The 11370-nt window shown below is 38.3% G+C and overlaps 1 non-coding gene across 1 annotated transcript; it reads left to right on the plus strand.

Moving 5' to 3' along the window:
* The first annotated feature begins 4266 nt into the window (after positions 1-4266).
* Positions 4267-4373, plus strand: LOC148295695 (small nucleolar RNA R71). Its single transcript, XR_015834887.1, has one exon. It is a non-coding gene; the product is annotated as a small nucleolar RNA R71 (small nucleolar RNA).
* Positions 4374-11370: the final 6997 nt, after the last annotated feature.

Here is an 11370-nt window from a genome sequence, read left to right on the forward strand (position 1 = left end):
CCAATCGCTAGAAGTATGGAATACACCAACCACTCCAATTAGGAACGAACTGCCGTTGAAATTGAATTGTCCAATTTCTAACACCTATTGATTTCGGATCGAGCCCAAAACTTGGTCAAGATCATAATATGGTGGGAGGAGTCATTTGGTGAGTTTTGAGTGAAATCCAATCGCTAGAAGTATGGAATACACCAACCACTCCAATTAGGAACGAACTGCCGTTGAACTTGAATTGTCCAATTTCCCGCTCCTATTGATTTCGGATCGAACCCCAAACTTGGGGAACACCATAATATGGTGGGAGGAGTCCTTTGGTGAGTTTTGAGTGAAATCCAATGGCTAGAAGTATGGAATACACCAACCACTCCAATTAGGAACGAACTGCCGTTGAACTTGAATTGTCCAATTTCCACCACCTATTGATTTCGGATCGAACCCCAAACTTGGGCAACATCTTAATATGGTGGGAGGAGTCATTTGGTGAGTTTTGAGTGAAATCCAATCGCTAGAACTATGGAATACACCAACCACTCCAATTAGGAACGAACTGCCGTTGAACTTGAATTGTCCAATTTCTGACACCTATTAATTTCGGATCGAGCCCAAAACTTGGGCAAGATCATAATATGGTGGGAGGAGTCATTTGGTGAGTTTTGAGTGAAATCCAATCGCTAGAAGTATGGAATACGCCAACCACTCCAATTAGGAACGAACTGCCGTTGAACCTGAATTGTCCAATTTGGAACACCTATTGATTTCGGATCGAGCCCAAAACTTGGGCAAGATCATAATATGGTGGGAGGAGTCATTTGGTTAGTTTTGAGTGAAATCCAATCGCTAGAAGTTTGGAATACACCAACCACTCCAATTAGGAACGAACTGCCATTGAACTTGAATTGTCCAATTTCTCACACCTATTGATTTCGGATCGAGCCCAAAACTTGGGCAACATCATAATATGGTGGGAGGAGTCATTTGGTGAGTTTTGTGTGAAATCCAATCGCCAGAAGTATGGAATACACCAACCACTCCAATTAGGAATGAACTGCCGTTGAACTTGGATTTCATTATCATGTACACACCTCCTAATGATTTGATCAGGGCAGTATTTAAACAGATAGGGGTCATCCCAAAAGAAATTTTTAACCTCTGTAAGAAATTTCCTCTTGTCTTGAGCAGTCCAATCAGATGGAATTTTACCTGTAGCAAGAAAATTAACAATGTTAGCAAACCACGGTAATTCCGAAATAGTAAATAATTGCTCATCTGGAAAAGAATCATTAATTGGCAATGTTTCAATGGAATCCTCAAAACTCAATCTAGACAAATGATCAGCCACTACATTTTCTACTCCCTTTTTGTCTTTGATTGTGATGTCAAATTCTTGAAGTAGTAGGATCCACCTAATCAGTCGAGCTTTAGCATCTTTCTTTTCAAAAAGGTATTTTAAAGCTGCATGGTCAGTGAAAATAACAATAGGTGATCCAACTATATAAGAACGAAACTTATCCAAAGCAAATACCACAGCAAGGAGTTCTTTTTCAGTTGTAGAATAATTCATCTGAGCACTGTTCAAGGTTCTGCTTGCATAATGGATGACATGTGGCTTCTTATCCTTTCTTTGCCCCAAAACAGCTCCAACCGCAAAATCACTGGCATCACACATAATTTCAAAAGGTAAAGTCCAGTTAGGTGGTTGCATAATTGGAGCAGATGTGAGCATTTCAATTAATTTCTCAAAAGCCTTTTGACATGAATCAGACCACTCAAATATACTGTCTTTTAATAGGAGATTACACAAAGGTCTAGATATTGCACTAAAATTCTGAATAAATCTCCTATAAAAACCAGCATGACCTAAAAATGATCTGACATCTTTAACAGTTTTTGGAATTGGCAATTTTGAAATTAATTCAATTTTAGCTTTATCCACTTCAATTCCTTTAGATGAAACAATATGACCAAGAACAATTCCAGAAGAAACCATAAAATGACATTTCTCCCAATTTAAAACAAAGTTTTTCTCTTGGCATCAAACCAACACTTTTTCCAAATTTCTCAAGCAATTATCAAAAGAATCACCAAAAACAGATATATCATCCATGAAAACTTCAAGAAATTGCTCAACCATATCACTGAAAATACTGATCATGCATCTTTGAAAAGTAGCAGGAGCATTACATAATCCAAAAGGCATTCTACGAAAAGCAAAAGTACCAAAAGGACATGTAAAAGTAGTTTTTTCTTGATCTTCAATGGCAATTTCAATTTGATAATAACCTGAGTATCCATCTAAGAAGCAATAAAATTCATGACCGGCTACCCTTTCTAAGATTTGATCAATAAAAGGTAAAGGGAAATGGTCTTTTCTAGTTGCAGAATTTAGCTTTCTATAATCAATGCACATGCGCCAACTTGAAACAACTCTAGTAGGTATCAATTCATTTTTATCATTTTCATGGTCAGTGAAAATCAACCTGCAAGTAATTAAACAACGAATTAAGATAAGCAATTTCTGGATCTTCAAGTAATTCAGATTCTTTAGAATTCAATAAAAGATCATCTAAAGGTTCAGAAATACTGGTCTTCTCAAATTGATCCTGCACAAGAGCTTCAATCAAGTTCACCACTGCACATTCATCATCTTCATAAGGTCGCCTGAAAACATTAAAAATGTTAATTTCCAATGTCATGTTACCAAAACTGAGTTTCATTACCCCACTTCTGCAACTAATGTGTGCGTCACATGTAGCAAGAAATGGACGTCCTAAAATGACAGGAATTTCATTTTCAGAATGTAAAACAGGTTGTGTATCCAAAACAACAAAGTCAACAGGGTAGTAAAATTTGTCCACTTGGACCAATACATCCTCAATTACCCCTCTCGGCACTCGTACAGAACGATCAGCAAGTTGCAACTTCATTGTTGTGGGCTTCAATTCACCAAGACCTAACTGCAAATATACTGAATATGGCAATAAATTTACACTAGCCCCCAAATCAAGCAAAGCACAATTGATGTAATTTTTTCCAATTACACATGAAAGAGTAGGACTTCCTGGATCTTTGTATTTAGGAGGGACCTTATGTTGCAACAATGCACTCACATGTTCAGTCAAAAATGCAGTTTTCTTCACCTGATGCTTTCTTTTAAAAGTGCACAGATCTTTTAAAAATTTAGCATAAGAAGGGATCTGTTTAATAGCATCTAACAAAGGAATATTAACTTTGACTTCTTTAAAAACATCCAAAATTTCAGAATTTTGATTCAATTTCTTTGGAGGATTTAAAGCTTGAGGAAAAGGAGCAGGAAAATGATATTCATTTGATTCACTCAATTTGGACTTGTTTAGTTCATCATTATTCTTAGATTTTTCAACTTCCTTTGGTGAAGGTGTGTTATCAATTATTTTACCACTTCTAAGAGCAATGACAGACTTAGCATGTTCAATTGAGGTTTCACACGAATTAACATTCTTTGGATTTGGTTGAGTTTGAGAAGGAAATTTTCCTTTTTCATTTATTGCAAAAGAATTTGTCAATTTAGAAATTTGGCTTTTAATTTCTTTATTTTCTTCAACCATTTGACCAAACAAGGTATCATACCTTTGATTTTGCTTCTGTTGTTCCTGCATAAATGCTTGAAGAGTATCGCTCAAAGAGGGTCTGGCATTAAATGCGTTAGTTGTAGGAAATTGATGATTGAAAGAATTTCTATCACTTACCTGAGGTTGTGAATTATTGCTCCAACGAAAGTTTGGATGATTCCTTGTTGCTGGATTGTAAGTGTTGGAAAAAGGAGAATATTGTTGTTTGAAGTTTCCAACAGCAGCACAACGCTCCTCATAAGCTCCTTTCATTTCCTGAAAAATTGGGCAATTTTTAACAGTATGACCAATCTCATAACAAGAATCACATACTTGATTAACATCAGCTTGAAAAACAGGTTGAGGCAAATTTGATTTTTCCGTTTTCAAAGCAGCTATCTCTTTAGTCAAAACCTCAAATTTTAATTTCCAATCATCTTCTTCTTTTAATTGATAAATTCCTTTATTAGTAGAAGATGTGGCAATTCTTGAACGATCAGTGGTCTCAACTGGACTGGGGACAGTCCATTGATGAGCTTTTTCAGCAATTTCATCCAAAAATTCTAGGGCATCATCAGGGTCTTTTTGCATAAAATTTCCATTACACATTGACTCAACAAATTGGCGATCACGGGGGAGAAGTCCCTCATAGATATAACTAGCAAGACGCCAGTTTTCAAAGCCATGGTGTGGACACAAATTCAAAAGCTCTTTAAATTTTTCCCAAGTTTGATACAAAGTTTCATTTTCCTTTTGAGAGAAATTTGAGATTCTTTTCTTAAGACCAATCGTCTTGTGATTAGGAAAATACTTGTTGAAAAATGCTTGAGTCATTTCCCCCCAAGAACCTATGGATCTAGCCCTTAATGAATACAACCAACCTTTGGCTTTTTCTTTTAAGGAAAAAGGAAAAAAGTTCAACCTTATGAAATTAATCCTATCAAGTTGAACATTGTAAAAAGTGCCAATAGCCTCTTCAAATTCCCTAACATGCACATAAGGGTTTTCACTTTCCATGCCATGAAAAATAGGTAGCAGTTGAATCATTCCAGGTTTGAAATCATAATTTGGCATGTTAGGTGGAAACATGATGCATGAAGGATTTGGTGCACGAGTGGGATGCAAAAATGTCTCTAAAGTTCTAGGTGCAACTACTTCTTCTCTTATGGGAATTTCATTATTCTCAATCTGAGCATTAACCTCTTGTTCATTATTCGCAATTTCTTGTTCATCATTCACAATTGCTGCCATGCTTTCAGATTTATTGGATATTTCAGTTGAAGAAGTTGAAGCAGAATGTTCTAAATTAACACTTTCAGACTTTTTGACAAACCTTCCTAGATGATCTCTAGGTCGCATAAAGTAAATAAATAAATAAACAAAAAAAAAATAAAACAAAAACAAAAAACAAAAAAAAAATATTAACAATAGGATGAAAGTTGGAAAGAGTGTACCATATGTGAAGAATTTCACATAACCAGCAAACCTCTGACCAAGGGGATCTCTGTACTCTTTGACCAGCCGCTCCCCGGCAACGGCGCCAATTTGTTCGCACCACTTTGCAAAACCCAAGGGAGGTGTCGTATAGCAGTGTAACTCGGAAGTCCGAGTGTCGTATCCACAGAGAGCAGTGTAAAGAAAATAACAGAGATGAAAAAGAACAAGTGTGATTGAGAGGTTGATTTATGCAAGATTTGATTTAGAGAAAATTTAATTGATTAAAACACTAAGGCATTGGGGTTCCACTTTTAACATAAGCATGGAACTCTTAATAATTTGATCCACAAAATATTTTCCATTGTAGTTGTTCAAAATAATTAAAGCTCTTTTTAATTTCCTTTAGAAGTATTCTAAGCATAACTTGTACCATTGGCAACAAACTATCAAAAAAATAAACTTCATCGAAATTCTATTAATCTTTAGTAATTCTCTTCTCTTTTAAAAGCATGAAAGTTTTTACTACACAATGGGAAAAACATGATTGAACCCATGAAATAGATTATCAAACATTCATCAATTAATTAAAAAGAAAACTACAAATTCCATTTGAACAAAAACTACAAATTCACATTAAAGCTTAAGTTTGGATCAAACTAATAAAAATTACACACTTATATTAAAAGCTTTCCCCCTAGCCTTAGCTAGGGAGTTAGTTCCCCATAAAATAAAAATAAAACAGAAATTTAGAACTAGAAGAATTGGAGGAAGGAGAGAGAGCTCAAGAGAAGATTGTGAGCTTGGTGTGGTTTGAAGGCTTGTAGAGCTTCCTATTTATAGCCTTAAATCTCAACAACTAGGGAAATATTAAAATCTAAAATTCTCATCTCATTCAATGCACAACCGTAACCCTCATCTTAATATTTCTTCTTTTCTTCAATTGTTGCTCCACTTCTACTTGCTTTTGTTATTCAATCCTTTTTTTTTTTGGTTAAGTGTTGCACCTCTTATCATCATCCTTCATTTCATTTGCTTAACTCACAATTTTAATAGTTCATGATTCCACATCTTCAAGCCACCATCTTGTTTGTTGCTTCATCCACTCCATGCATGAATTGAATATGTCTTCCACTTGCCATCAAACCAATTGCCAATTTGCTTCCTTTATTTATTTCATAGTGTTGATGACTCCATTCTCCAAGTTCTTCATCTTTTTGTTTCATTGGTTGTTGCATCCATTTGCCTACTAGCATCCAATGATCTTCTTCAACCTTAAGATGAAATCATCATCAATTATGTAATGGGTATGTAAGCAAGTGCAAAAGTGAAAAACAAACCTAATTAACTAAAATTGTAAGAAAATCAATTACTAACAAATATATTTAGGGATAATAAATGTGATAGTTTATGTGCTCATCATCCAATCGCTAGAAGTATGGAATACACAAACCACTCCAATTAGGAACGAACTGCCGTTGAACTTCAATTGTCCAATTTCCCGCACCTAGTGATTTCGGATCGAACCCCAAACTTGGGGAACATCATAATATGGTGGGAGGAGTCATTTGGTGAGTTTTGAGTGAAATCCAATGGCTAGAAGTATGGAATACACCAACCACTCCAATTAGGAACGAACTGCCGTTGAACTTGAATTGTCCAATTTCTCACACCTATTGATTTCGGATCGAGCCCAAAACTTGGGCAACATCATAATATGGTGGGAGGAGTCATTTGGTGAGTTTTGAGTGAAATCCAATCGCTAGAAGTATGGAATACACCAACCACTCCAGTTAGGAACGAACTGCCGTTGAACTTGAATTGTTCCAATTTGGAACACCTATTGATTTCGGATCGAGCCCAAAAGTTAAGCAACATCATAATATGGTGGGAGGAGTCATTTGGTGAGTTTTGAGTGAAATCCAATGGCTAGAAGTATGGAATACACCAACCACTCCAATTAGGAACGAACTGCCGTTGAACTTGAATTGTCCAATTTCTCACACCTATTGATTTCGGATCGAGCCCAAACCTTGGGCAACATCATAATATGGTGGGAGGAGTCATCTGGTGAGTTTTGAGTGAAATCCAATCGCTAGAAGTATGGAATACACCAACCACTCCAATTAGGAACGAACTGCCGTTGAACTTGAATTGTCCAATTTCTGACACCTATTGATTTCGGATCGAGCCCAAAACTTGGGCAAGATCATAATATGGTGGGAGGCGTCATTTCGTGAGTTTTGAGTGAAATCCAATCGCTAGAAGTATGGAATACACCAACCACTCCAATTAGGAACGAACTGCCGTTGAACCTGAATTGTCCAATTTCTCACACCTATTGATTTCGGATCGAGCCCAAAACTTGGGCAAGATCATAATATGGTGGGAGGAGTCATTTGGTGAGTTTTGAGTGAAATCCAATCGCTAGAAGTATGGAATACACCAACAATTCCAATTAGGAACGAACTGCCGTTGAACTTGAATTGTCCAATTTCCCGCACCTATTGATTTCGGATCGAACCCCAAACTTGGGGAACATCATAATATGGTGGGAGGAGTCATTTGGTGAGTTTTGAGTGAAATCCAATGGCTAGAAGTATGGAATACACCAACCACTCCAATTAGGAACGAACTGCCGTTGAACTTGAATTGTCCAATTTCTCACACCTATTGATTTCGGAACGAGCCCAAAACTTGGGCAACATCATAATATGGTGGGAGGAGTCATTTGGTGAGTTTTGAGTGAAATCCAATCGCTAGAAGTATGGAATACACCAACCACTCCAGTTAGGAACGAACTGCCGTTGAACTTGAATTGTTCCAATTTGGAACACCTATTGATTTCGGATCGAGCCCAAAAGTTGGGCAACATCATAATATGGTGGGAGGAGTCATTTGGTGAGTTTTGAGTGAAATCCAATGGCTAGAAGTATGGAATACACCAACCACTCCAATTAGGAACGAACTGCCGTTGAACTTGAATTGTCCAATTTCTCACACCTATTGATTTCGGATCGAGCCCAAAACTTGGGCAACATCATAATATGGTGGGAGGAGTCATTTGGTGAGTTTTGAGTGAAATCCAATGGCTAGAAGTATCGAATACACCAACCACTCCAATTAGGAACGAACTGCCGTTGAACTTGAATTGTCCAATTTCTCACACCTATTGATTTCGGATCGAGCCCAAAACTTGGTCAACATCATAATATGGTGGGAGGAATCATTTGGTGAGTTTTGAGTGAAATCCAATCGCTAGAAGTATGGAATACACCAACCACTCCAATTAGGAACGAACTGCCGTTGAACTTGAATTGTCCAATTTGGAACACCTATTGATTTCGGATCGAGCCCAAAACTTGGGCAACATCATAATATGGTGGGAGGAGTCATTTGGTGAGTTTTGAGTGAAATCCAATCGCTAGAAGTATGGAATACACCAACCACTCCAATTAGGAACGAACTGCCGTTGAACTTGAATTGTCCAATTTGGAACACCTATTGATTTCGGATCGAGCCCAAAACTTGGGCAACATTATAATATGGTGGGAGGAGTCATTTGGTGTGTTTTAAGTGAAATCCAATGGCTAGAAGTATGGAATACACCAACCACTCCAATTAGGAACGAACTGCCGTTGAACTTGAATTGTCCAATTTCTCACACCTATTGATTTCGGATCGAGCCCAAAACCTGGGCAACATCATAATATGGTGGGAGGAGTCATTTGGTGAGTTTTGAATGAAATCCAATCGCTACAAGTATGGAATACTCCAGCCACTCCAATTTGGAACGAACTGCCGTTGAACTTGAATTGTCCAATTTCCAGCACCTATTGATTTCGGATCGAACCCCAAACTTGGGCAACATCATAATATGGTGGGAGAAGTCATTTGGTGAGTTTTGAGTGAAATCCAATCGCTAGAAGTATGGAATACACCAACCACTCTAGTTAGGAACGAACTGCCGTTGAACTTGAATTGTTCCAATTTGGAACACCTATTGATTTCGGATCGAGCCCAAAAGTTGGGCAACATGATAATATGGTGGGAGTAGTCATTTGGTGAGTTTTGAGTGAAATCCAATGGCTAGAAGTATGGAATACACCAACCACTCCAATTAGGAACGAACTGCCGTTGAACTTGAATTGTCCAATTTCTCACACCTATTGATTTCGGATCGAGCCCAAAACTTGGGCAACATCATAGTATGGTGGGAGGAGTCATTTGGTGAGTTTTGAGTGAAATCCAATGGCTAGAAGTATCGAATACACCAACCACTCCAATTAGGAACGAACTGCCGTTGAACTTGAAGTGTCCAATTTCTCACACCTATTGATTTCGGATCGAGCCCAAAACTTGGGCAACATCATAATATGGTGGGAGGAGTCATTTGGTGAGTTTTGAGTGAAATCCAATCGCTAGAAGTATGGAATACACCAACCACTCCAATTAGGAACGAACTGCCGTTGAACTTGAATTGTCCAATTTGGAACACCTCTTGATTTCGGATCGAGCCCAAAACTTGGGCAACATCATAATATGGTGGGAGGAGTCATTTGGTGAGTTTTGAGTGAAATCCAATCGCTAGAAGTATGGAATACACCAACCACTCCAATTAGGAACGAACTGCCGTTGAACTTGAATTGTCCAATTTGGAACACCTATTGATTTCGGATCGAGCCCAAAACTTGGGCAACATTATAATATGGTGGGAGGAGTCATTTGGTGTGTTTTAAGTGAAATCCAATGGCTAGAAGTATGGAATACACCAACCACTCCAATTAGGAACGAACTGCCGTTGAACTTGAATTGTCCAATTTCTCACACCTATTGATTTCGGATCGAGCCCAAAACCTGGGCAACATCATAATATGGTGGGAGGAGTCATTTGGTGAGTTTTGAATGAAATCCAATCGCTACAAGTATGGAATACTCCAACCACTCCAATTAGGAACGAACTGCCGTTGAACTTGAATTGTCCAATTTCCAGCACCTATTGATTTCGGATCGAACCCCAAACTTGGGCAACATCATAATATGGTGGGAGGAGTCATTTGGTGAGTTTTGAGTGAAATCCAATCGCTAGAAGTATGGAATACACCAACCACTCCAATTAGGAACGAACTGCCGTTGAACTTCAATTGTCCAATTTCTCACACCTATTGATTTCGGATCTAGCCCAAAACTTGGGCAACATCATAATATGGTGGGAGGAGTCATTTGGTGAGTTTTGAGTGAAATCCAATGGCTAGAAGTATGGAATACACCAACCACTCCAATTAGGAACGAACTGCCGTTGAACTTGAATTGTCCAATTTCTCACACCTATTGATTTCGGATCGAGCCCGAACCTTGGGCAACATCATAATATGGTGGGAGGAGTCATCTGGTGAGTTTTGAGTGAAATCCAATCGCTAGAAGTATGGAATACACCAACCACTCCAATTAGGAACGAACTGCCGTTGACCTTGAATTGTCCAATTTCTGACACCTATTGATTTCGGATCGAGCCCAAAACTTGGGCAAGATCATAATATGGTGGGAGGCGTCATTTGGTGAGTTTTGAGTGAAATCCAATCGCTAGAAGTATGGAATACACCAACCACTCCAATTAGGAACGAACTGCCGTTGAACCTGAATTGTCCAATTTCTCACACCTATTGATTTTGGATCGAGCCCAAAACTTGGGCAAGATCATAATATGGTGGGAGGAGTCATTTCGTGAGTTTTGAGTGAAATCCAATCGCTAGAAGTATGGAATACACCAACAATTCCAATTAGGAACGAACTGCCGTTGAACTTGAATTGTCCAATTTCCCGCACCTATTGATTTCGGATCGAACCCCAAACTTGGGGAACATCATAATATGGTGGGAGGAGTCATTTGGTGAGTTTTGAGTGAAATCCAATGGCTAGAAGTACGGAATACACCAACCACTCCAATTAGGAACGAACTGCCGTTGAACTTGAATTGTCCAATTTCTCACACCTATTCATTTCGGATCGAGCCCAAAACTTGGGCAACATCATAATATGGTGGGAGGAGTCATTTGGTGAGTTTTGAGTGAAATCCAATCGCTAGAAGTATGGAATACACCAACCACTCCAGTTAGGAACGAACTGCCGTTGAACTTGAATTGTTCCAATTTGGAACACGTATTGATTTCGGATTGAGCCCAAAAGTTGGGCAACATCATAATATGGTGGGAGGAGTCATTTGGTGAGTTTTGAGTGAAATCCAATGGCTAGAAGTATGGAATACATCAACCACTCCAATTAGGAACGAACTGCCGTTGAACTTGAATTGTCCAATTTCTCACACCTATTGATTTCGGATCGAGCCTAA

The sequence above is a fragment of the Prunus avium genome, chromosome 3 (genome assembly GCF_965620075.1).
Source record: "Prunus avium chromosome 3, drPruAviu1.hap1.1, whole genome shotgun sequence".
Classification (NCBI taxonomy): domain Eukaryota; kingdom Viridiplantae; phylum Streptophyta; class Magnoliopsida; order Rosales; family Rosaceae; genus Prunus; species Prunus avium.